Source organism: Nyctereutes procyonoides, unplaced genomic scaffold (assembly GCF_905146905.1).
Source record: "Nyctereutes procyonoides isolate TBG_1078 unplaced genomic scaffold, NYPRO_anot_genome, whole genome shotgun sequence".
NCBI lineage: Eukaryota > Metazoa > Chordata > Mammalia > Carnivora > Canidae > Nyctereutes > Nyctereutes procyonoides.
In genome coordinates, this window is record NW_026575117.1 from 13,832,971 (window position 1) to 13,857,322 (window position 24,352).

A 24,352-nucleotide genomic window follows, 5' to 3' on the forward strand; every position below is an offset into this window, starting at 1 on the left:
AAAATTCTGGTGTTTATTATATTTTTCTAAAATATAATCACCTAAAAGGTAAATATTATTATATACTTTCTTTTCTACCTCTCAGGGGTTTAATACCTAAATCTACATGATCCCAAGATTACTGCTAGGATCGGCTTGAGCAAAAAAGAGGCACATTTTATCCTGATGGGATGTGACTAAAGGGAAAAGTGAGAAATAGAAATAATGAGGACAGTTATGCAGAAAAGAGATGCCAAAAGTAGAGCACTGCTGGTCTCTTGACAGCAAAGTCATCTTCTCACTGAGCTAAACAAAGCTATGCAATTTTTTAAAAATCAAAATTCAACTCAATTACTAAAAACTTGAACAGAGCACAAGCTTTTATCATGGGAATTTACTATACCCTCTTTGAGTTTTTAATATATATCTTAGAATTTTAGTTAGCAAGACTCTGGAACATAGCCATGGTCTTGGAAGAGAGCAGATGACTGAAATGAATAACCAGCTCTCTCCAGAGCTTAGCAACAAAAGGCAACCTATTCCCTAAATGCTTGTTCCTTCAAATTTTGAAGTTCCATGGTTCCTCATGGCAACATCTCTTCTTATGAACATAAATATGAAATTAAGCATACATTCTGAACAAATAAAGCTTGTCATTCTGGCTTCCCATTCTGTTTTTCATTTCACAAAACAATAAATACATAGATGCAAACAGAGTTGTTAGGAGTGTCCGCATCAATACTAGCAGTAGATGACTTCATGTCTAAGGATCCAAAAAACAACAAAAATTTTAGAAAGTAGAGGTAAGTTTTATTTAAAAGAGATGTATCGCTTGAAAAATGGTAATTTTAATTTTTTTCCTAGATGAATTATTTTCAGATTTTTTTTCTCACTAGTACAAAAAAAAAAAAAGAGGTGGATGGCTCTTTGCTTCTCTAGTCACATAAACCTATTCTCCTCCCTTAAAACTCCAACGGAATCTAAGGCAAATAAAGAGCAGAGCTATGTAAAAACAAACAAAACTGTTCTCTATTTTCCAGAGTTCAAGAGAAAAAAAAGGAAGTAATTGCACTTTCTCATTTGTGTCATTAAGAGCAAAAGTGTATAGATAGGTGGATGGATGAATCGGTGGATGGTTATGTAATAGATACATATGTATGTACATAAGAAGAAAACTCATCATTTTAATATCGTTCAGTGTCTCTTTAATGTTAAGAATATATTTAGAGGATTCTAATTTCTGCAGTTCTACTTTTAATAAAAGAGCTTAAATATTAGAAACAATATAGTTCTGTTTTCTAAATATTGTTCCCATTACCTCCCATCTTGATACCTGGACTGTTTCGTTATTATAGCACAGCAGTCCTTCCTGAAGAGGCAGGCACTTATACTTCACTGTGAGCCCCCTTTCTGGTAGCAATCATTTCCACAGCCTGAAACTTCCAATCCAGGAGCAGCTGCTTCAATAATTAATATTGTAATTGTATTTGTAATTAATAATTACAATAATTCAATAACCAAGCACAACAAAACAATTATCCTTCTGCTCATTTCCCCATTACTTGAAGATTGGAGAGAAACCCACCATTTAAGCAAAAGTAAAAGAAACACACTATTTAAGCAGAAGCATTTTATAAGAGTTCATAAAATAAACCATCATTTGAGGGGGGTGTCCTGCAAAATTTTTGTTTTCAAGGGAATTAAGGAAGAGGGTAGCTTCTTACTAAGTGGAAATAAATAACTGGCCTCTGGAAGAATAAACAAAAATGAAACTTTCTGAATGTAATTTATTAACTTACAAGTAAGTTGTCTTGCAATTACTTCTCATATCTATACTACTTATTGAAAGACCGTCTTTTGTAATCATTTTAGTTCTTAATAAAAAAAATATGACTAACTCTGACATCTTCAAACTTATTTTCTAAACTTAATTTAAAAATTCTGATTTAACAAAATAATAAAATAATTTTTGTTGCAGGAAGAAACAATTTCACTATCAGTATATCATCTAATAGTTTAGTTTCAGTTAGTTTCTAGTGATCTTTGTGTTGGAGGGTGTGTATAATTCACAAAGGATTAAGACAAAATTTCAAAACAACTACATTTTCTGGCTGAAAAATTTTGATGGCAACCATTTATTTTGGACTGAACATTTATTCAAATTATTTTCAAATTGAACCTTTGGGCTATTTAGGGTTTCTCAATTGCAGAACTCTTGACAGTTGGGATGGAATAATTATTTGTGGAATTGGTCCTGTGCACTGTAGGATGCTTGGCTTCATCTCTGTATTTTATCCAATAGATATCAATAGTACTCCTTTCCTTTCTCATGACAATCAAATGTCTCCAGAGACTGACAATTGTCCCCTATGGGGCAACATTACCCCAGGTTGGAACTGAGACTAAAGCATTCTCTTCTCCATTATCATGGGCGTGGTTCTACTTTGAGAGAAGACTCACCTGTAGGGCTAGAGTCTGCTATTCTGTTGCTTTTATTTGTAACTTTAAACTCCTCAGTTAAGACATCTACTGCTCTTCAGTGGCTTTAAGTGTCAGCCACTTGCTCTTTCTATCTTTTACCCATCAATTTTGTAATCATATATGTTTAGTGAACCAAATATTAGGAGAGTTAAGTGACAGCAATTATGCTCCTTAGAATCTTGGAAGTTATAATAATGACAGAAAATACTAACAACTATCTATACCATGTTAAAATTTATTAATTTATCTATATATTTCTATCTCAATAAGTGGAATATATTTATAGAATTTGTAAGCAAAATATTATTATTAATAAAATACAGTAAAACAAATAAAAATTGGTACACAATGACTTCCAGGTTAAAATATTTTTCTACTCCTATAAACTGATTATTGCATCAGAAGATTCTAAGTCCCCCAAGAAGCTAAGCCCAGGTTAAATTACCCATGATAGCATATTTATTATATCCAGAAGGCTAAATTTACTCAGGTATGAAAAGAGACAAGGAGCTATCTCAATGGCTTTTGTCTATATAAGTATCAGCTTCATTGTTCTTATTTTTTCATCTGAAAATTATAGGGTTTGTCATAAAATTAAATAAAGAAATAAACATTAAGTAGTTAAAATAGTACCTGGCACACAGCAAGTAGTCAAAAATCTCCCTTCATAATGTCTGCTACTCCAATTATTGAAATGTCACCAATAAGTTAATAACAACCAACACTTATTTTGAAGCTTAGAATACTCCATGAAATCCTAGCACATATGTCTGATTGCCTGTTAGGCATCTTGTTTGTTCATTCATTCATTCCTTTAAATATTATTCTACATTTCAACATCTTTTAGACACTTCAAATATAATATATCCCATCTTAAAATTTAACCAAATACTACTCTTTCTCTGTATTCTCTAGCTCTGTCTACATTCTTGTTTTTACAAATACTATATAGGGTTGTTTTTTTTAATATTATATCTCTTTGATTAATTCTATTTCCCCAATTCTTCACACTTCATAGAGCCTTATCTATCTGGGATTTCTAAAATATCTCCTAACTTGTTTACCTGCTCTGATATAATCTTCACATTACTGTACACAGTGATCCTTCTAAAAGAAATAATCTGATGAAGTAACTTCTTACTTAAAATCTTTCAATGGTTTTCAGGACAATTTAAGATAAGATCTGACATCCTTAGTATGCTATAGAAAGCTCTTTATGAACTGGCCTCTATTCTTTCTAACCTTATCTTTTGCCTGTCTTCACCTTGAATCCCCTGTTAGAGTCCTACTGAAATACTTGAAATTGATCAAGTCCGTTTGTGCTTTAAAGCCTTAATTTTAATCCATGTGTCTCTCCATCTGCTTGGAATGCCTAATTGTCCATATTCACTGCCCTATTTTCTAACCTTTTGTTGAATTAAAGACCAATATTGGGTTCCTCCATTTTAACTGAGACTTATCTCTTTATAATGTTCATTATATTACATTTATTGTACATATTTATCTAACTCCTCCTTAGATGGTGCTTCCTCAGGGCTGATGATATTTTTTTTCTGTAGCCCCTAACATCTCACATTTTTAAAACTATATCTATGAATGAAGATGTGTAAAGTAAGAGTGTTTAAAGACATACGATTTATTGTCAGTATACTGTAAAGAACAGTGCTTTTTCTTATTCAGATTGGTTCCTACTGAATGGATCCTAAAAAAATGAACATGTGGCTTAAAAAGATTTATGGAAATAAACAACAAAGGATAGTTCCAAGTATTAAAAATGAAAAAAAAAATGCAACCCATTCACTTTCCTGTACTTAATTTAAACTCCTTTTTTGTATGGTGGCAACATTAATGATGCAAAGAAGTAAGCTAAACATACAAAATCTCAAGAAAATTATGGGAAAATGAATTCTATCCAAAATCATAATTATTGAACTATGGTCTAAATTTAGAGTGTTCTCTCATTTGGGGAATATGAATAATAGTGAAGGGGAATATAAGGGAAGGGAGAAGAAATGTGTGGGAGATATCAGAAAGGGACACAGAACATAAAGACTTCTAACTCTGGGAAATGAACTAGGGGTGGTGGAAGGGGAGGAGGGCGGGGGGTGGGGGTGAATGGGTGACGGGCACGGAGGGGGACACTTGACGGGATGAGCACTGGGTGTTATTCTGTATGTTGGTAAATTGAACACCAATAAAAATTAATTTATAATAAAAAAAATAAATTTAGAGTGTTCCTGGAGTTATTATCTAATAACAGTAGAATATGTATACAATTTAAAAATGAAGAAACATAAAAATCCTATAAATTCTTTGAAATAAGGGAATGTGTTCAAAAGTTTGGAAAGTACCAAGATAGATGTCCACCAGCAACATTTTACAAAACATGTTGGTAGGAAATATTCGAGAACATACTTTGAATGGTTGCACAGATGCAAGAAGAAAAAGAAAGAAGAAGGAGGAGGCAGAGGTGGAGGCAGAGGAGGAAGAGGAGAAGAGGAATTATTAAGAATGATCTTGAAGGTAGTCACATTCTAGAGCATCTGGTTGGTTTAAGAGCAATATGGAGCATGAGTAAGTGAATTCAAAGTGAATAGGAGACACTATTCCCAGAGCCAAACTTCAGTAAGAAGGATTAGATATGCTTACCAGAACACACTGTGTATCCAGATTTTGTCATATACTGTATTATGAACTAAAAGTTTTAATATATTATGTTCTATCAACAAATCATCTGTCCTTTCATCAATTAGTAATTTAAAGAATCCTCTAGATGGATTATGAAATGCTGACATTACGCCTAATGATCAGAATCAAGATTCTGGAATTCACATGGATTGAAAGAACAAATATTGCTAAAATGTCTATACTACCAAAAATAATCTACACATTTAATACGATCTATACCAAAATATGACCAGAATTTTTCACAGAGCTAGAACAAACAATCCTAAAATTTGTATGGAACCACAAAAGACCCTGAATAGCCAAAGCAAACTTGAAAAAGCAAAGCAAAGCTGGAGGCATCACAATTCCAGACTTCAAGTTATATTACAAAGCTGTAGTGGTCAAAACAGTGTGGTACTTACAAACAGACACAGATGGATGGAACAGAACAAAAAAACCAGAAATGAACCCACAACTATATGGTCAATTAATCTTTGACAAAGCAGGAAAGACTATCCAATGGGAAAAAGGCAGTCTCTTCAACAAATGGTAATGGGAACATTGGACAGAAACATGTAAAAGAATGAAACTGGACCACTTTCTTATACTATAGACAAAAATAAATTCAAAATGGAGAAAGATTTAAATGTGAGACCTGAAACCATAAAATCCTAGAGGAGAACACAGGTAGTAACCTCTCTGACATTGGCCAAAGCAACTTTCTTCTAGATATGTCTCCTGAGGCAAAGAAAACAAGAGGAAATATAAACTATTGGAACTTCATCAAAAACAAACAAACAAACAAACAAAAAAAACCTTCTGCACAATAAAGGAAACAATCAATAAAACTAAAAAGCAACCTATGGAATGGGAGAAGATATATATATATATATATATATATATATATATAAATATAGGTATATATCACATATCCATATATATATCACATGTTTTCTATCCATTAAATATATAGGTATATATACCTATATAAATATAGGTATATATCACATATCCATATATATATCACATGTTTTCTATCCATTCATCAGTTGATGGACCCTTGAGCTATTTCCATAATCTGGCTGCCTATTGTTGATAATGCTGCTAGAAACATCAGGGTGCATGTATCCCTTTGAATTTGTATTTTTTTAATCTTTGGGTAGATACCCAGTAGAGCAATTGCTGGATCATATGGTAATTCTACATTAAGGTTTTTGAGGAACCTCCATGCTGCTTCTCAGAGTTGCTACACCAGTTTGCATTCCCACCAATAGTACAAAAGGGTTCCTTTTTTCTCCACACCCTCACCAACACCGTTGTTTGTAGCGTTGTTGATTATATATATAAAATCAGCCCTAAAAGTAAAATCTTGCCATTTGTGTATTATGCTAGGTGAATGTATAGAGTGTGTTATGCTAAGTGGAATAAGTCAGTGAAAGACAAATATCATATGATTCCACTCATATGTGGAATTTAAGAAACAAAACAAAAGAACAAATGGGGATTAAAGAGAGAGAGAGGGGCAAATCAAGAAATAGACTCTTAAAAATAAAATAAGATAAAAAACAGGAAAGCCATAAGAGATTCTTAATATAGGGAGCAAACTGAGGGTTCCCCGAGAGAAGGAGGGTAGAGAGATAAGATAATTGGGTAATAAGCATTAAGGAGGGCATTTGACATAATGAGCACTGGTTGTTATATGGAATTGATGAATCACTAAATTCTATCCTGGAAATTAATAATACACTATATGATAATTAAATTTAATTTAAATATTTTAAATTTTAATTTAAATATAGTTTTAAAAGAAACAGACTCTTAACTATAGAGAACAAACTGATGGTTATCAGAGGGGAGGTGGGTGGGAGGATGAGTAACACACATGGTGGAGATTAAGGACTGCACTTATGATGAGCACCAGGTGATTTCATGGAAGTGTTTTTTTTTTTTTTTTTTTGTCATGGAAGTGTTGAATCACTACACTATAAGCCTGAAACTAGTATATTACACTCTATGTCAACTAACTGGAATTTAAATGAAAACTTAAAAAAAAAAGATTCTGGAGCTCAAATTAAGACAAAATACAGTGAGCAAAAGGCTTTCCAGAATTCACGTGTAACAAGTCATACTTAACTAAGCACCTTGACTGTATATGAACATGACTGCATGAACATGGAGACATTAGAGAAGGATCAACAAAATTTAAGTGAATGAATGTATTAATGTATTAATCATCTTGTTTGTCTTTAACTTCAGTGTTTTTTTAATTTTATACGTATGATACTGCAACCCTAGGTGAATTTAATCATGCTCAAGTAATGTTTTCACAAACATAGCATGTTATCCCATTTATAATAGAGAAGACATTTGTCACATTTATTTCCCACAATATCTCTAAAAGTTTCAATAGCCTTTTGTTATATTTTCAAGAGTAAAACATTAGCATATAAACTATATACGGGTCAAGGTTTTCAATATTCCATTCAGCAATTTTCCAAGAAGTCATGTGTGATGACATTGCAAAAACGGCATGAAGTTTTCCTATCCCTATGCTCATGTCCTTTGCAGCGGGACAATTTTCCCACTAGAGGTGAGGTCTATTTCTCCACCCCTTAAATTCTGGCCTGTCCATGTGGGTCGCTTTGGTCAATGAGATATTAGCAATTGTGATGCAAGCGGAGGCATACAAAGTACTTGTGCAATGATGTCATCTGCTTTCTGGGCTTGCACTCTTAAAGCCATTATGTTAAATAAACTCAAACTAGCCTACAGGTGTGGATTAGAGACTAGATGGAAGAGAATCTAGATGCTCTGACCGATAGCCTGCCAGTCACTGGGCAGAATGAGGCCACCCTGGGTCATTCAGCCACCAGCCACTTACCAGCTGCAGGAATATGTGAGACAGCACAGTCTATCACACAAGCCAAGTCAGGTCAGAAGAAGCACACAGCTGATCAACAGAATATTGACTTAAATAAAAGGTACTTTTTAAAGTCACTAACTTTGAGATAGTTTGTTCTGCAAACTGTAACTGTTAGCGCAGTGAATAATCTCATAGATCAAAAACAAAGCACCTCTATACATGAATTTTGTTCTGACAAGGCTTTTAACATAATGCCTAACAAAATGAAAACAATGATGTAAGAACATTCAAGATGAAAAATAAATCCTCAAACTTGATGACTCTTTCTTAACTGCTAGATCAAATTCCACATCAAATGATACTATTAATTGATTCTTTTTCCAAAGGTAATTTATATCTATTTTGTTCTTCCATAGTGTTTTTACTGTTTTCCTTTTAAGACATTTAATTTGTCACTTTACTGTATTATTTCTACATGTGAGCATTCTTGTCTCCTCCACTTATTTTAAACTAGATAAAGGTAAAGGTTTTTTTTGTTTTGTTTTGTTTTGTTTTTTTTACATTACACCCTCATTCTTTTTTTCTTTAAGATTTTATTATTTTTTAAGTAATCTCTACACCCAGTGTGGGGCTCAAACTTACAACCTTGAGATCAAGAGTCACATGCTCCACTGACTGAGCCAGTCATGTGCCCCATCATTTCACCCTCATTCTTGTTGTGAGTAACACAGTGTCTGGCACATAAAATTATTGAACCTTATTACTTCAGTGGAAATTTTATTATTATTATTAATATTATTATTATTATTACTATTTATGTAGTATTCTTTCAGTACCATGTTTCAAAACTTATTCCTTGAAATAAATTTATCTATATGGAATATTACACATTAGCAGGCATTTCCTAGATTTTACTTGAATAAATGCTGAAACCTTATAACAAACTAAAAATAAATACTGGGGAGTATCTTGTGAAGGCTTTATTTGCTTTTTGTTGAGCACACCTTTTGTTATAGGTGTGCTCATTGCTACTGGGTGTTGTTTCTTTCAGCTCCCTCAGCTGCCTGAGCAAGGAAATATGTGTGTTTATCAAGCTATGTATATATCTGTATCTCTAAGCATCTAAATCTTCCATCTGTATCTATATTAAATTAAACATGAGTTCCTTTATTGATGTCTGCAACTCTAACCCATGACCACATGGATCATTCTAAACTCTTCTTGCTTATCTGTAAACTCCCACTGAGAAAGTAAAAATGCTGGCTCTCCTTGTCTGTCATCAATTTACTTAATTTTTCAGTACCAGTATCAATATTGTTAACCCACATGCCCTTGGGATACTCTATTAGCTAGAAGAAAGTGCTTATGTTCAGTTCCTTTTGCTTTTAACTCACAGACTCCATTCATCTCCAAGATTACTGAGGTCAGCACCTTTTCTCCCACCTTCGTTAGTGAGGTTGTTTCATACATTTGTAATACAGTTAAATTCTCTTGTCAAAGTCTATATTCTTTACTGGGATTCCCTGAACTCCTAAATGATTCTTTTAAATTTGCATACATTAAGTTTCACTCTTTGTGCTATAAATTGCTGTGTGTCTAACAAATGTATAATGTCATATGTCACCATTCCAATATCATGGAGAGCAGTTTCACTAGCCTAAATAATCTCTTGTGCTTCACCTCTTCATCTTTTCCACCATCCCCCAGAGCCCTAATATCCACTGATATTTTTCACTATCTGTACTGTTTTGACTTCCAGAAAGTCATATCATTGGAATCATACACTATGCAGATTTCTTAGACTCTTTTTTAAAACATAATTAAGTCAAATTTATTTCACAAATAAGGATTATTTTATTTTATTAATTATAATTTTTATTTTAACTCCACTATAATTAATATACAGTGTTATTTAGCTTTAGGGGTACAATATAGTGATCCAACAATTCTATGTACTATTCTGTGGTCATCAAAAGAAGTGTACTCTTCATCCCCTTCATCTATTTCACTCTTCTCCCCACCAAACTCCCCTCTGGTAATCACTTATTTGTCCTCTTTAGTTAACAGTCTGTTTTTCGGTTAATCTCCCTCTTTTGTTCATCACTTACATATAACACCCAGTGCTCATCCCAACAAGTGCCCTCCTTAATACCATCACTCATGTAGCCCATCCTTCTGCCACCTTCCCTCCATAACTCCTAAGTTTGTTCTCTATTGTGAAGAGTCTGTTTTATGGCCTCCCTCTCTTTTTTTTTTCCTTCATTCCCCTATATTCATCTGTTTTGTTTCTTAAATTCCACATATGAGTGAAATCATATGGTATTTGTCTTTCTCTGACTACCATAAGACATCATCTCACACCTGTCAGAATGGATAAAATCAACAACACAAGAAATGGCAGGTGTTGGTGAGGATGTGGAGGAAAAAAAAAAAAGGAATCCTTTTGCACCATGGATGGGAATGAAAACTGGTGCAGCCACCCTGAAAAACAGTATGGAGGTTTCTCAAAAACTTAAATATAGAACTACTCAATTATTTAGCAATTGCTCTACTAGGTATTTACCCAAAGCATACAAAAATACTGATAGGAAGGGACTCAAGCACCCAATGTTTATAGCAGCATTTTCAACAATAGCCAAATTATGGAAAGAGCCCAAATGTCCATTGACTGGTGAAAGGATATGTTTATATATCCTGGTGACAGAAATGGTATATCTAGGGATGCCTGGGTGGCTCAATCGATTAAGCACCTGACTTTTGATTTTGGCTCAGGTCATGATCTCAGGGTCTTGAGATAAAGCTCTGCTTCAGGCTCTGCACTCAGCCCAGAGTCTGTTTGAGGATTCTTCTTTCTTCCTCTCCCTCTGCCTCTCCTCTCAAATACATACATACATACATACATACATACATACATACATAAATCTTTTAAAAACGAAAATACACACACACATACGCATACACACTGGAATATTACTCAGCCACTAAAAGAATGAAATCTTGCCATTTGCAATGACATGGATGGAGTTAGAGACTATGATCCTAAGTGAAACAAGTCAAAGGTTTCTTTTATTTAGTAATTTATACCAAAGCTTTCTCCAGTCTTTTTTGTGTTTGGTAGGGTTTTTAAATTAGCAGACTATTTTCTAGAGCAATTTTTGGTTTACAGAGAAATTAAACAGGAAGTAGAGTTTCCATACACATCCGTTGCACATATGAGTGTAGTACACTTATTACAACTTATGAACTAATACTGATGCTATTATCAACCAAAGTCCATAGTACATTAGGGTTCACTCTTTGTACTGTAATGTGAGTTTTGACAAATGTATCATCATGTCATGTATCCACCATTACAGTGTTGTACAAAATGGTTTCATTGGCCTAAAAATCCCATTGACCTATTCTTCACCCCTCTCCCTCTCCCGCCCTTAGCAACACTGATCTTTCTACTGTATTTGTAGTTATATTTTTTACATAGTGCTATATAGTTGGAATCATACAGTATGTAGTCTTTTCAGACTTTCCTCACTTATCAATATGCATTTAAGGTTCTTCCATGTATTTCATAGAACAATAGCTCATTTCATTTTATTTCTTAATAATATTGTTTTGTGTGTATATATAGTTTGTTTATTCATCCATTGAAGGAAATCTTCTGATTTTTGGCAATTATGAATAAAGTTTTTAAAAGTATTCTTTAGCAGGGTTTTGTGGTAACATAAATTTTGAGCTCATTTTGGTAAATATCAAGCAGCACAATAAATGTATTATATACTGAGAATATGGATTTGGGCTTTTGCTCTTGCTTGTTTGTAAAAAGCGTCTGAGCTGTCTTCCAAAGTGGCTCTTAATAGTATCTTTCCCAAAGTAGTTTTTAACTTGAGTAAATTCGGCATATCAATGTTTTTTAAAATGGATTATTCTTTTGGATTTGTGTCTAAAAACTCACTGCCAAATCCAAACACAACTAGATTTTCTCCTCTGTTGTCTTCTAGAAATTTTATAGTTTTGTATTTTAACATTCAAGTCTATGATCAAATTTGAGCTAACTTTTTAAAAAGTTATAAGATCTAGGTCTAGATTCCTATTAATTTTATTTTTGGCACATGCATATCTAATTTTTACACTACTGTTTATTTTAAAGCTTCTCCTTCATCCACTAAATTGCCTTTGCAACTTTGGTTGGAGGACTATATTTGTATGAGTCTAGTTCAGGGCTCTCTCTTCTATCCTACTGATTGTTTTGTCCACTCTTTCACAATTACATGCCATCTAGGGGTGCCAGGGTGGCTCAGTTGGTTGTCTAACTCTTGATTTCAGCTCAAGTCATGATCTCAGAGTTGTGAGAACCAGTCTCACATTGGGCTCTGTGCTCAGCAGGGAGTTTGCTTAAGATTTTCTCTCTCTCCCTTTCCTTTTACCTCTCCCTCTCTCTCATGCACAAGCTCTCTCTCTTTCTAAAATAAATAAATAAAAGCCAAAACACATGCCATCTAGATTAATGTAGCTTTGTAATACGCCTTGAAGTAGGTGGTGTCATTTCCCCAACTTTGTTCCCGAAATACTGTTCTTCAATATTATGTTGATTATTCTGGGTCTTTCGATTTTTCCATATATAAGTAGAATCAGTTTGTCAATATCTTCAAATAATATACTAATATACTGCTTTGATCTGGACTGCATTGAATACATAGGGAAGTTTGGGAAGAGCTGACATCTTAGCAATATTTAGTCTTCCAATTCATGAATATAGGATTTCTCCATCTATTTAGATATTCTTGAATTTGTTCATCAGAGTTTTATAGTTTTCTGCATATCAATCCTTGACATATTTTTTAGATTTATACTGAAGTATTTAATTTTTTGGTGCTAGTATAAACAGTATTGTGATTTTATTATTTTTATTTTTTATTTTTTTTAATTTTTATTGATTTATGATAGTCACACAGAGAGAGAGAGAGAGAGGCAGAGACACAGGCAGAGGGAGAAGCAGGCTCCATGCACCGGGAGCCCAACGTGGGATTCAATCCCGGGTCTCCAGGATCGCGCCCTGAGCCAAAGGCAGGCGCCAAACCGCTGCGCCACCCAGGGATCCCAGTATTGTGTTTTTAATTTCAAATTTCAATTGTTCATTACTGGTATATTGACAAAGCAAATAATTTTTACATATTAATGCTGTGTTCTGTGACTTTGCTATAGTTGCTTATTAATTTTAGGAGTTTTTTGGTCTATTCTTTATGATTATTTTTACATAGATAATCATGTCATGTATGAACACAGTCTTATCTCCCATTTCAAATATGTATTTCTGTTCTCTTTTTGTTCTTATCTTAATTCACTAACTCAGATTTCCATAACTCCTATTCCATTAAATAGGAGTGGTGAGAGAAGACATCATTCCCTGTTCTCAACCTTAGTGGGAAAGCATCCAATTTCTTATCATTAAATATGATGTTAATTGTGGGTGTTTTGTAGATTTCTTTTTATCAAATTAAGGAATTTCCTTCTATGTGTAATTTGCTACGTGTTTTTTATCATGTATGTGTTTTGGATTTTGTAGGATACTTTGTTGGCATCAATTGAGATGACTTTTTTTTTTAACCTGGTAAGATTATGGATTGCATTAATTGCTATCCAAATATTGAAACCTGTCTTGTATACCTTGAATAAATCTCACTGGATTAGAGTGCAGAATTCTCTTTACAGATTACTGAACTTCATTTGTTAATATTTTGCTGAGGATCTTTGCATCCAACTTTTTTTGAGAAATGTTGTTCTGCAATTTTTTTTTTCTTTTCTTATACTGTTGTTATTTCACTTTGGCATTAGGTTTATGCTGACCTCATTGAACAAGGTGGAAAGTGGTTCTTTGCTTCTGTTATCTTGGTAAAATTATAGAGTATTGATATAATTTCTTTTTTTATATGCTTGATAAAATTCAATAAGAAAAGCATCTGTCTGTACCTGGTGCTTTCTCTTTTGGAAGTTATTTATTATTGACACAATTTATTTAATAGATATAGGTATTTTCAGATTATACATTTCCTCTGAGGTAAGTTTTGGGAGTTTTCTGTTGTTAATGTCTATTAGGGAATTGGTCCCTTTCATTTATGCTACAGATTTGTGGCCATAAAGTTTACATAGCTTTATTACATTTATCAAAGATATAAGTGGTGATAATCCCTTTTTCATTTATAATTTTAGCAACCTTTGTCTTCTCTCTTTTTTTCTTGGTTACCCTGGCTAGATTATTGTAACTATCAATGATCTTTTCAAAGAAACTACTTTGGGTTTCACTGAATTTTTTAATCGATTTCTTGTTTTTTTTTATTTCATTTATTTCTAGTACAATTATTATTTCTCTTCCATTCACTTTAACCTTGTTTTTTTTTTCTTCTTATACTTTCCTAAGGTGCCAACTTAGATTATTGATTTGAGATCTTTCTTCTTCTTTTTTTTTTTTTGTCATTATTGCAAAAACGAATTTTAATCTTTAATCTTTAGTTTGATTTAACATTGCTTTTAGTACAATGCTGACACCAGTTGTGCAGAAAGGGCTCTGGAGAGATGTTCATAGCAGCACACACCTGCGGCTCTTCTTCGGTTCTGGAGGCTCCAGGGCAGCCAATATTGCTTCGTCAAATACATTCTTTAGGCCTTTCTGTGTGAGTGCAGAACACTCCACATACTTGACCGCCTTCAGGTCACGGGCCAGCTTTTCAGCAGTCTCTGGAGTGATATAGGCTTCTGTTTGATCTTGGCAAGTTTCTCGATAGTAGAAGGGTCATCTCGGAGATCAATTTGGGTCCCAACAAGCAAGAAAGGAGGCTTTGGACAGTGGTGAGTTATCTCAGGCACCCACTTTTCCTTCACATTTTCAAATGAGGATGGAGAGACCACTGAAAAACAGACTAGAAATACATCTGTTTGTGGATAACTCAGCCGTCATAATCTGTCATAATCCTCTTGCCCTGCAGTACCAAAAAGTCCAAGGGTATATGGCTCTCCACCAGTCATAACCGTGACTGCATAGTTGTCAAAAACAGTCGGTACATACTCAGATGGAAATTTGTTTGTTGTGTAGGATATCAGGAGACATGTTTTACCAATGGTACCATCGCCCACAACAACGCACTTAATTGTCTGCATTGCTGAAACAGTTTTGTATCCACTTTAAATATATCAAATTCGATGATGACCTCAGCTCCTCCGCCGGGGCGTTGGCAGCACTGCGCCTCTTTCTTCTTTTTAATATGCGCATTGAGTGCTATACATTTACCTATAAACACTACTTTTGCTGCATCTCACAGATTTTGACAATTTGTAATTCACTTTAATTTAGTGCAAACTAATTTTCACTTCTCTTGAGATTTCTTTTTTGGCTCATGTCTTATTTAGGAGTTTGTTCAGTACACATCAGTTGAAAAAGTTGAAATCAGAGTTCTCTCTCTCTCTCTCTCTTTTGTATTTTTACTTTTGTAATTGTCTTACATTGGAAAATTAAAAATTGTAATGATCCTGATGGTTTGAATGAGGCTTTCATTTCCTAGAGAAAGTTTTTGTTTATTTATTTATGTTTATCTTGGGAAGAGGTAAAAATTAACAGTTTAATGTCCAACCATTTATCTTTATCCTAAAGGCCCCTTGATCAAGTAGGCATGTCCAATGATTCCTGCTTGTTATCACTGTGACTGACACACTTTACCTCCAAAGTTAAAATATTCTCATTGTTCTTAAGAATTTTTTTTCAAAAAAAAAAAAAAAGAATTTTTTTTCAGTGGAAATCTCATTATCCATCTATCTTGTTTACACAGACACTAGTGTGATTTTATGCTACTGGTATTTCATTCTTTGAAGTATTTCTTAATGCCTTTTTAATGGAAATATTTTATGTGGCTTCCTGCAGGCCATATTTAAGTATTGGCAGAGAAGGTTGCTCATAATACATCCATTCTAACATTTCTAACTCTCCACACCACATCAAGGAATTTCTGGCATTTTAGTTTTATTTAACAAGGTCACAAATGAGTCCAGCTTTCAGTCAAGTAATTGTTAACAATCAATTACTTCCAAACCTTTGTGTTAATTTATTTGAATTTAGGATTTACATTGAATTTAGGATGTGATAGTTGCATCTGTTTCAGCAAATTGATCGTATCTAAAACTGTACTTCTTTCCCTTACATTCCCAGAATCCACTGCCACATGTATTCCACAGATCTGCAGCTAACCAATTTGAAAAACCTTGCTGTGCATATTGCTGTGAAAAAATTTTTTTTATTTTGCTTTTTTAAATTCTCTCATCCTGACACCAAACTCAAGCTGGGAGTTGACTCTGTTTTTAAGTCTATCAAGGTGCCATGGTGAGGGTGGATGTAAGAATTGAATTCCTCTTGCCAGGTAACTGTCTCAAGCAGCCTCCCCCACCCCCAAGATCTTAAAATAAAGCAGAAATATCTTCATGATGCAGAAAAAGAGGATAGCAATAGATTGTTAGAGAATTCTGTGGATCCAGGGAATATAAGTCATCTGAATCTTCCCATATGTCTTCATTCCATTCCATAGAGTCCATAGAGTTATATCTTAGAGGTAGAGTTATCTTTCCCAGCAATGCCCTAACTTTCCCTTAAGGAATCTGGTAAAGGCTTAAATAAAAAATAAAATCCAGAAATTCACAAAATCAAATGTTGAGTTTACTTTTTGGCTACATTAATGCTCTGGCAGCAAATATTGAGATTCTTTATAATGCTTATGCAAATTTCATGGTTCTCAGACTATGCCTTGATCTGAGAATTTGGGATTTTGCATATATCATTCCTTTTCTGCAAGCCCTCTTGCATAATTAAAGGTGTGAAATCAATCTCTTACTCTTATACAATTCATCTGAATAGCCTCTTGGTCCCCCTATAGCTTTGCTTACAACAAATATTTTATTCAAAGCAGTTATAAGAAATTTATTTATTTTGGACTGCATGCCATGTGCTAAAGCCTCATGCTAGCTGAATTCTTACTGTTTTCATGATTGACCTGACCAGAAAACAAAGTATAATCTTCCCATGTATGGAAGGTACATTGCCTGGAACCACTTACAGTCCTACTTATGCATGTTCGGGGACCTTAGCTGCAACAAGAAAATTCACTTTGCCTCATTTATGCAAAAAAAAAAAATAGGATTTGTTAAAATAAAAATTAGGAGAAGCTTGATAGATAGAAAGTACACTGGGATAATCTTGATTCTCCTCCCCCAGAAACAGTTCCCAAGTACCACCAGAGAATAGCCTCTTGAGGAAACTACTGGTGCTGCACTTTCCATCATCAAGCATTAAATGAAAGGTATTCACCTTTACAAAACCACTTCTCAGCACCAATTCTACTTCTGCCTAGCAGGTCAATCAATCACACGAATCCTGAGGTTCTTCCAATCCTCTGTTACCATCTAGAGCAGCAACACTGGGCTTGCAACACAAAGTCTTTGCCATCAGTAATTTACTATGCACAAAATTTTTGTGTGTCTGATTGGAAAGTATAGATCACATATCCAGCTTTCACTTGCTAGGGAATCTGAGAATTCAAAAACTGGCTTCTGTTTCTGAGAGACAGGATTGGGGAAATTTCACCAGTTATGGAAGTACTACTATTCAAGAGGTGATCATGAATATGACAAATGTCGATTACAGTAACAAGCTACTACTGTTGGACTCACTCTTCCTGCTGTGTCTACCCATTATGATTTTTGAGTCACCTTTGCTTTTGCTTCATTTCTAGAACAGCCTTTCTCACAGGTCTGCACTGTTGACTGTCATCATGACTCTTGGCTTCAGCATTCACCATTTATTGCACTCTTGCTGGAAGTTTGTCTCCTTTCCTATTCTCTTAAGTAAATCCAATGCATGAGGCTAGTGTAAGCAAGGAATATAAGGAATACAAGCAGACAGCTACTAATAAGAGTGAAACAGAGCTTTAATCGCTGAATTTAGACTCTAATTTAGGCCCAGTCATAAGACTGAGCACTGATATTCTTTGGTTTTGAAAATTATCCCACCTTCAAAAAGGATTCCTTCTTTGGCCTCAGGCCAGAATTAATGGTGTGAAGAGAGCAATGGCATTAATAAAGAGCCCAGCTCCGGGATGCTGGTGTTGGTCTTTCTTTTGCCAGCATGGGCTTACCACACCTGTTATTAAAAGAGGTGCTCAGGCAGCAGGGCAAGGAATGACAGAGACAACATTGGCAGGAAAACTCCAGTTGCCAGGAAGAGCATATAATTATCTCTGCTCCCCAGAGCCTAATTTCTTAACCAAGGATTGTTGAAAAACACACGTGCTAGGCTCCACTCTGTCCAAGGTACTGATTTAGTGGATCTGAGTTGGTGCGTGGGCACCTGTAATTTCTAAACATACAAAAAAATAAATAAATGTTTCACATGGATCTGAAACATGCTCTTTGTTTTAAAATACTAGTATAATGGGGGAAAAGATACCTTTTTTTGTGGAGAGAAGAATGGGAAGGCTGATGTTCTGTATTTGGTTAATATCTAGAGTGAAAGACAAAATTGGGAGTAATTAGTGTGCCTTCCGTTGTAAGTCTCGGAAGAAATCTTGTGAAGAACTGGGGAGGAGGTGAGGGGCATAAATGGTCAGAAAAAATTACAGCTCTATTTCTTCAAGATTCTGGCCACTGAAATACTGAAATGGACATAAAAGTATCCAAACTCTCACTACAATGAATAGATTATAATATTTTAAAATATTTTAAGTTATAGAGTTTTGCGGTATATCTATGCTTCTTCGGCTACTTTGTATTCACTAGTAATTCTTCTCTGTAAGGTGGCTAATTAGTTAAATGAAAAAAATTTCAGGTACGAAATAGAATTCTTAGGGTATCTATTCAGAAGACAATTGACTAATGATATGTTTTATTTACTCATATTTACCCATAGGAAATATATGCTTCCCATTATTTTGAACACAAATAATTCTATAAAGCAAAGTATAGGAATAGGCCCATGCATGTGCAAAGTCTAATAGAACACAAATTAGTATTTTATATTTTATCATTTCTCTGTTATCTTCTTTGAGGTTTTAAGCCCTAAAGTCTAAGTTTAAACAATAACCAGACAGATACTATTCCTCACACATTTCCTTCTAACAGCTCTTTTGGAAACTTAAAGAGAATCAGAAAGTTTTATTTTTGCAGGTATACCTTCCTACATTCAGATATTAATTTTAGCCTCAAAGCTCCTGAAAGAAGTTGTTAAGATCTTTATAGGAGGAAAAACTATAGGGTTTTGAGACCTGAACAACAAAGACTGGCAGGCACAGATCGCAACCTCTATGTATTGAGGGCAGAGTTAAGTTGATTAGTTATCTGAGTTTTATATGAGGGACTCTGTGTTTCTGTTGACCCCTTTTGTTCAGCGCCTTGTGGATGAAGCTGCTGAGTTTTTAATCTCACATATTCTATCACAGTCTCCATTAGAGATGTAATCACTCAACTGTCAAATCTATTTTGAAAGGGATTTTGGAGAGAGAATACAGTGATTTATTCTTTACTTCTCTGAAATGATCTTTTCTGAAAATCGCACTACAAGCATACACAGGGGATAGTGTAATACAATCTCTGACAGCATTAGTTTGCTAACCTTATCCAATAAAGAGATTCTTCTTACAAAGGTTTATCATATTACCTCATCTCACGGTGGTATTGCCCTCTTTGAAAAAAAAATCACCTGTTCAAAGAAATGCAAAGAAAATAATATCTTTGAAGGGTAAACATATATTCTAGCATTTTCAGGGTAACATGAGCAATGCAGCAGGCATCTGATGCTGGCACACTATCCATCTACTATCATACACGATACACAAATGCATACATTGTACTGAATGTAAAGTGCACAATAATCAGCCCAATCAGAACAAGAATATTTGCTTGTCATTAAGATTGAATGGCATAGATTTCTATCCAACTTTATAATTGGAGCATCAGGCACTCTAAATTAGCAATGCTATAGAGTATGAGTGCAGTGTGACGGCATAAAGACCGTGAAAACTAGAAAATTCCAAGTTGTGATTTGCACAGATAATAAAATAAAATTCAATCTAAGAAACATTAGCAATGCTGGGGTGGTGCTTTTTTAATCATTTGGAAGAAGCCTCCTACTTGAATGATAGCTGATATTTTAAGACCTTGAATCTTTTTCTTTTTTTCCAGAAACTACTATTCATCCCATGGGTGAGGAAGGGATCCTCTCCTCCACCCTAATAAATCAAGGTGGGTGAATACACAACACCCAACACCAGACAGATGACATCGACAGCAATTTGCTTGTCACATATACCCTCCCACAGCTTGTCAGGACCACATAGGGTCTGAACTCAGGAACAGAGTTGATAAACAGAGGCTGTGGGAGGAAGGTTCTGTAGTAAGAAGAGGATGAGGTGACCCTCAGTTGGCAAAGCCTTCTTTAAATAATTCTGCAGGCTGGCAGGGAACTTATGCCTGCCACTTAAGGATAAGCAGAATGTATGCCTGGTTTCTATGATAAGGAGAAGTGTTTGGCTAAGGGATCTTATCCAAGGAAACAGAGTGGGGAGACAAACTGGTGGTTTGGCCATTTGAAGTCCTCCCAATTTTTCCAGATGTCAAGGCAGCACTTAACATTGAATCTTAATTTCAGACCCTTCACCACATCATTGAATATGTTTAAAATGATTACATAAGGGATCCCTGGGTGGCTCAGCAGTTTAGCGCCTGCCTTTGGCCCAGGGCGTGATCCTGGGGTCCTGGGATCGAGTCCCACATCAGGCTCCCTGCATGGAGCCTGCTTCTCTCTCTCTGCCTGTGTCTCTGCCTCTCTCTCTGTGTGTATCTCATGAATAAATAAATAAAATCTTAAAAAAAATAAAATGATTACATAATATTCTACATTATTCTCTTCTCATTTTGACAATCACATTCCTGATGAATGTTACCTGGAATATGACCCGTGAAGATGTTTTAGTTTCTAAAATCTGTGCCTACCTGGTTTAGTCATCATGGAAGCAATTTATTTCTGAGTAAAAACCGGGCTTCATTTGATACTTATGTGAAATTCTCACTGCCAAAGATTGACAGTAACATTAAAGATATATTTTACTATATCCATATAGCAGATCTATGAATTTATCATTAAATAGAAAAAGAGAAATCACAAGTCTAGATTTCAAAGACCCAGGGACTCACACCCAATACTGCTCCACTAAAAAGTTGGTCTAAGGTAAAATTAGGTAATGACTACATCTTTTCCTCAATCTGTCTAGGAGAACAATACTTATCGTTGTTGATATGTTATGGACATTTAGTCCTGCCTTTCACAATCATGGCATACTCTTTGTCAGTTTAATGAATATGATTTTTCTATAAGATAATCAGATTCAAAGTAGTATACTTCTTTGAAAAGTCATACATAATTTTAGCAAATTCTGATCTAGATTTTGGAGTGACTTTTCAAAAGTCATTAAAAATGCAAATGTGTTTAGTGTGAACATTCAACATCATTGCAATTGTTTCACTACAATTATTCTGCATGCTATGCTTTAGAAAACATTTAAGACATGGCCAACTGTTCACGGCATTTCACTGAAAAAAACACACTATCATTACGCTTTTTGTGTGAAGAGAATTTTAATTCAATAAGCTCAAATATACATATTATTGAGTTACATCAGAAACATATCACTGCAAGGAAATTTTATTTAATTTTTTAAGATTTATTTATTTGAGAGAGAAAGCGAGCATGTGAGCATAGCAGGGGAGGGTCAGGGGAAGAGGAGAAACTCAAGCAAACTCCATGCTAAGCACAGAACCCCACAGGGGGCTTGATCTCACAGCCCTGAGGTCACGACCTGAACTGAAACCAAGAGATGGTCACTTAACTAGCTGGACAATCCAGGCACCCCCACAAGGAAATTTTATTTTTAAACGAAATAAACATAGATTGAAAGTTTATAAAAAGTGAATAGTAAAATATTTAGGGATAAATATGTAAATAAATTCCCCCAGAATAAAATATTGTCCTTATAATTAACAACTTGTCCATTATGAGTAGCCTTCCAAATGAATTATAATGTTATTTATATATTTTTTTTTCTTTTGCTTGTAAAAAATTAACATGCCCATGTTGAAAACCACACTGACATTAATGCACTTTGAATGGGGCAGTGCTCATTTGGCAGGGTATGGTCATATTCTTATCACTAGTTCTTTTGCTATAAGAAAGAAAACAATCTCCTATAATTTTAAAGGCAGAGCATATGATCTGAATCATGGTTCAATATAACTGGATGCAAAGTTTAAGAAACTTACTATAATATTAAATTTGTTTCAGTGGTTATGCTGATAATTTTATGTAATAGAACACAAAAGTTAAATTTCCTTAAACAATAGATATTTATTATTGACTCCTGTAGTTGAAAAATCCTTAAGTAAGGTGAGCTTCAAGTATGGCTCAGTTAGGTGGTGGGCTACCAGTAGATCTGCTGTCCTCCACTGCCAACTTATTTGTCTTGCTCTTGGGAACAGAAATCATAGTGACTGGGTTTCCTACTCACTTTCAGAAGGAAAGGGAGGACTTTCTGAGCCATAGGACCTTTGTCCTAAACCTTGTTTGTATTAAGCCAATTTAGCCTATATGAATACTTCTGAAGCCACCATGCCGGGCAGAAGAATTCCAGGTGCTCACTGATTTAAATTGGGAGTCTTTTTTGACAAAATAATCCTTATCAGGTAAATGGTATTAACTTGACTGTTTTAGACTACCCAGAAACTGGGCTAGTCATAATGAGAGTAGATAAAATGAGCTTGGCAGTAACTACAATAATGATCAAGGAATAGTATAAGTATTATGCCAGGAGTTTTTCAGGAAATGTAAACAATGTTAATTACAATTTTTATAAAATATTAAGAGCCAGAACATTATATTTATATATTTATCATTATATCCATAATAACCTGTGCATTTGCTTAATAAACTTAATAAAACTTATCCTTCCCCTCATATCAGGGAAAATAAATTTGTTATAACATGATGCTTTTAATAGCCAATATAAGGCTATTTTTGAAAGTATATTTTTAAATGGAAAACAAATCTTATAGGAATTACATTTTTATTATTTTTTTTTCCTGATAATAGGATAATCTACATTTATCCAGAGGGATATGTTTCAAGACCTCCTTAGATGCTTAAAACCAGAGATAGTACCAAACCACATACAGTACCTATATATACCATGTTTTTTCTATTTTTTTCTGGTTTTATACTATGATAAAGTTTAATTTATAAATTAGGCACAATAGGAGATTTACAATAATAACTAATAGTGAAATGGAAAAATTACAACAATATAATGTAATAAAAGTTATATGGATGTTTTTTGCTCTTTTAAAATATCCTGTATTGCTCTCACCCTTCTTCTTGTGATGATGTATGTGGATGATAAAATGCCTACTTGATGACAGAAAGGGAGGTGAATGACATTGGCATTGTGAGCTAGCATTAGGCACTACTGACCTTCTGACAATACATCAGAAAGTGGATCCATCATCTACTGCAGGACCACGGTTACCACAGGTAACTGAAACTGCACAAGTGAAACTGAGTAATGGGGTCTACAGTACAATTTCATTTAAGACAATATGGTAACGTGGGAATCAGTAAGGAACAAAATTAATATCACTGTTATTTCAGAATTTTAGAGTTAGATCTATCAATATAATAGTGTATTTTATTTCAGTCTTTTTATTTTAATTAATTATGTAGAGAGAGTGGGGGAGAAGGGGCAGAGAGAGAGAGAGAGAGAGAGCATCCCAAAGCAGACTCTGCACTGAGCTCAGAGCCTGAAGCAGGGCTCAAACCCAATGCCAGGCTGGGGATCATACCCTGATATTAGGACCTGAGTCAAAATCAAGAGTTGGATACTCAACTGACTGTGTCACCCAGGTGCCCCTCAGTCTTTTTTTCTATGTATAAATATATTTATAAAATTAAAAGAAATAATTTTGGAATCACATTATACAATCTTCTTTTTTCTCAAAATATGCTCTCTTCTTTCTTCACACATTATATCAAATCATGATCATTTTATATTGTCATTAAATATTTCTCCAAAGCCTGTTTAATCCATGCCTGTTGCAGCTGATGGATTTACGGTTGTATATTTCCATTTCCCTTATTGTTTTGCCATCATTCTCACTATTGGGAATTATACTGCAATGGATATAGCCTTACTCAAACTTCTGTTACATCTTTATTTCTATTTTAGGATTTTTTTCTTTACAAATAATATTGCTATTTTAGGAAATCTTTCTCCAGTTTTACTACTCATGCAT

General features: G+C 34.4%; 1 pseudogene; it reads right to left on the reverse strand.

The window, feature by feature from the left end:
- Positions 1-14,489: 14,489 nt before the first annotated feature.
- Positions 14,490-15,219, reverse strand: LOC129515345 (cell division control protein 42 homolog; annotated as a pseudogene).
- Positions 15,220-24,352: the final 9,133 nt, after the last annotated feature.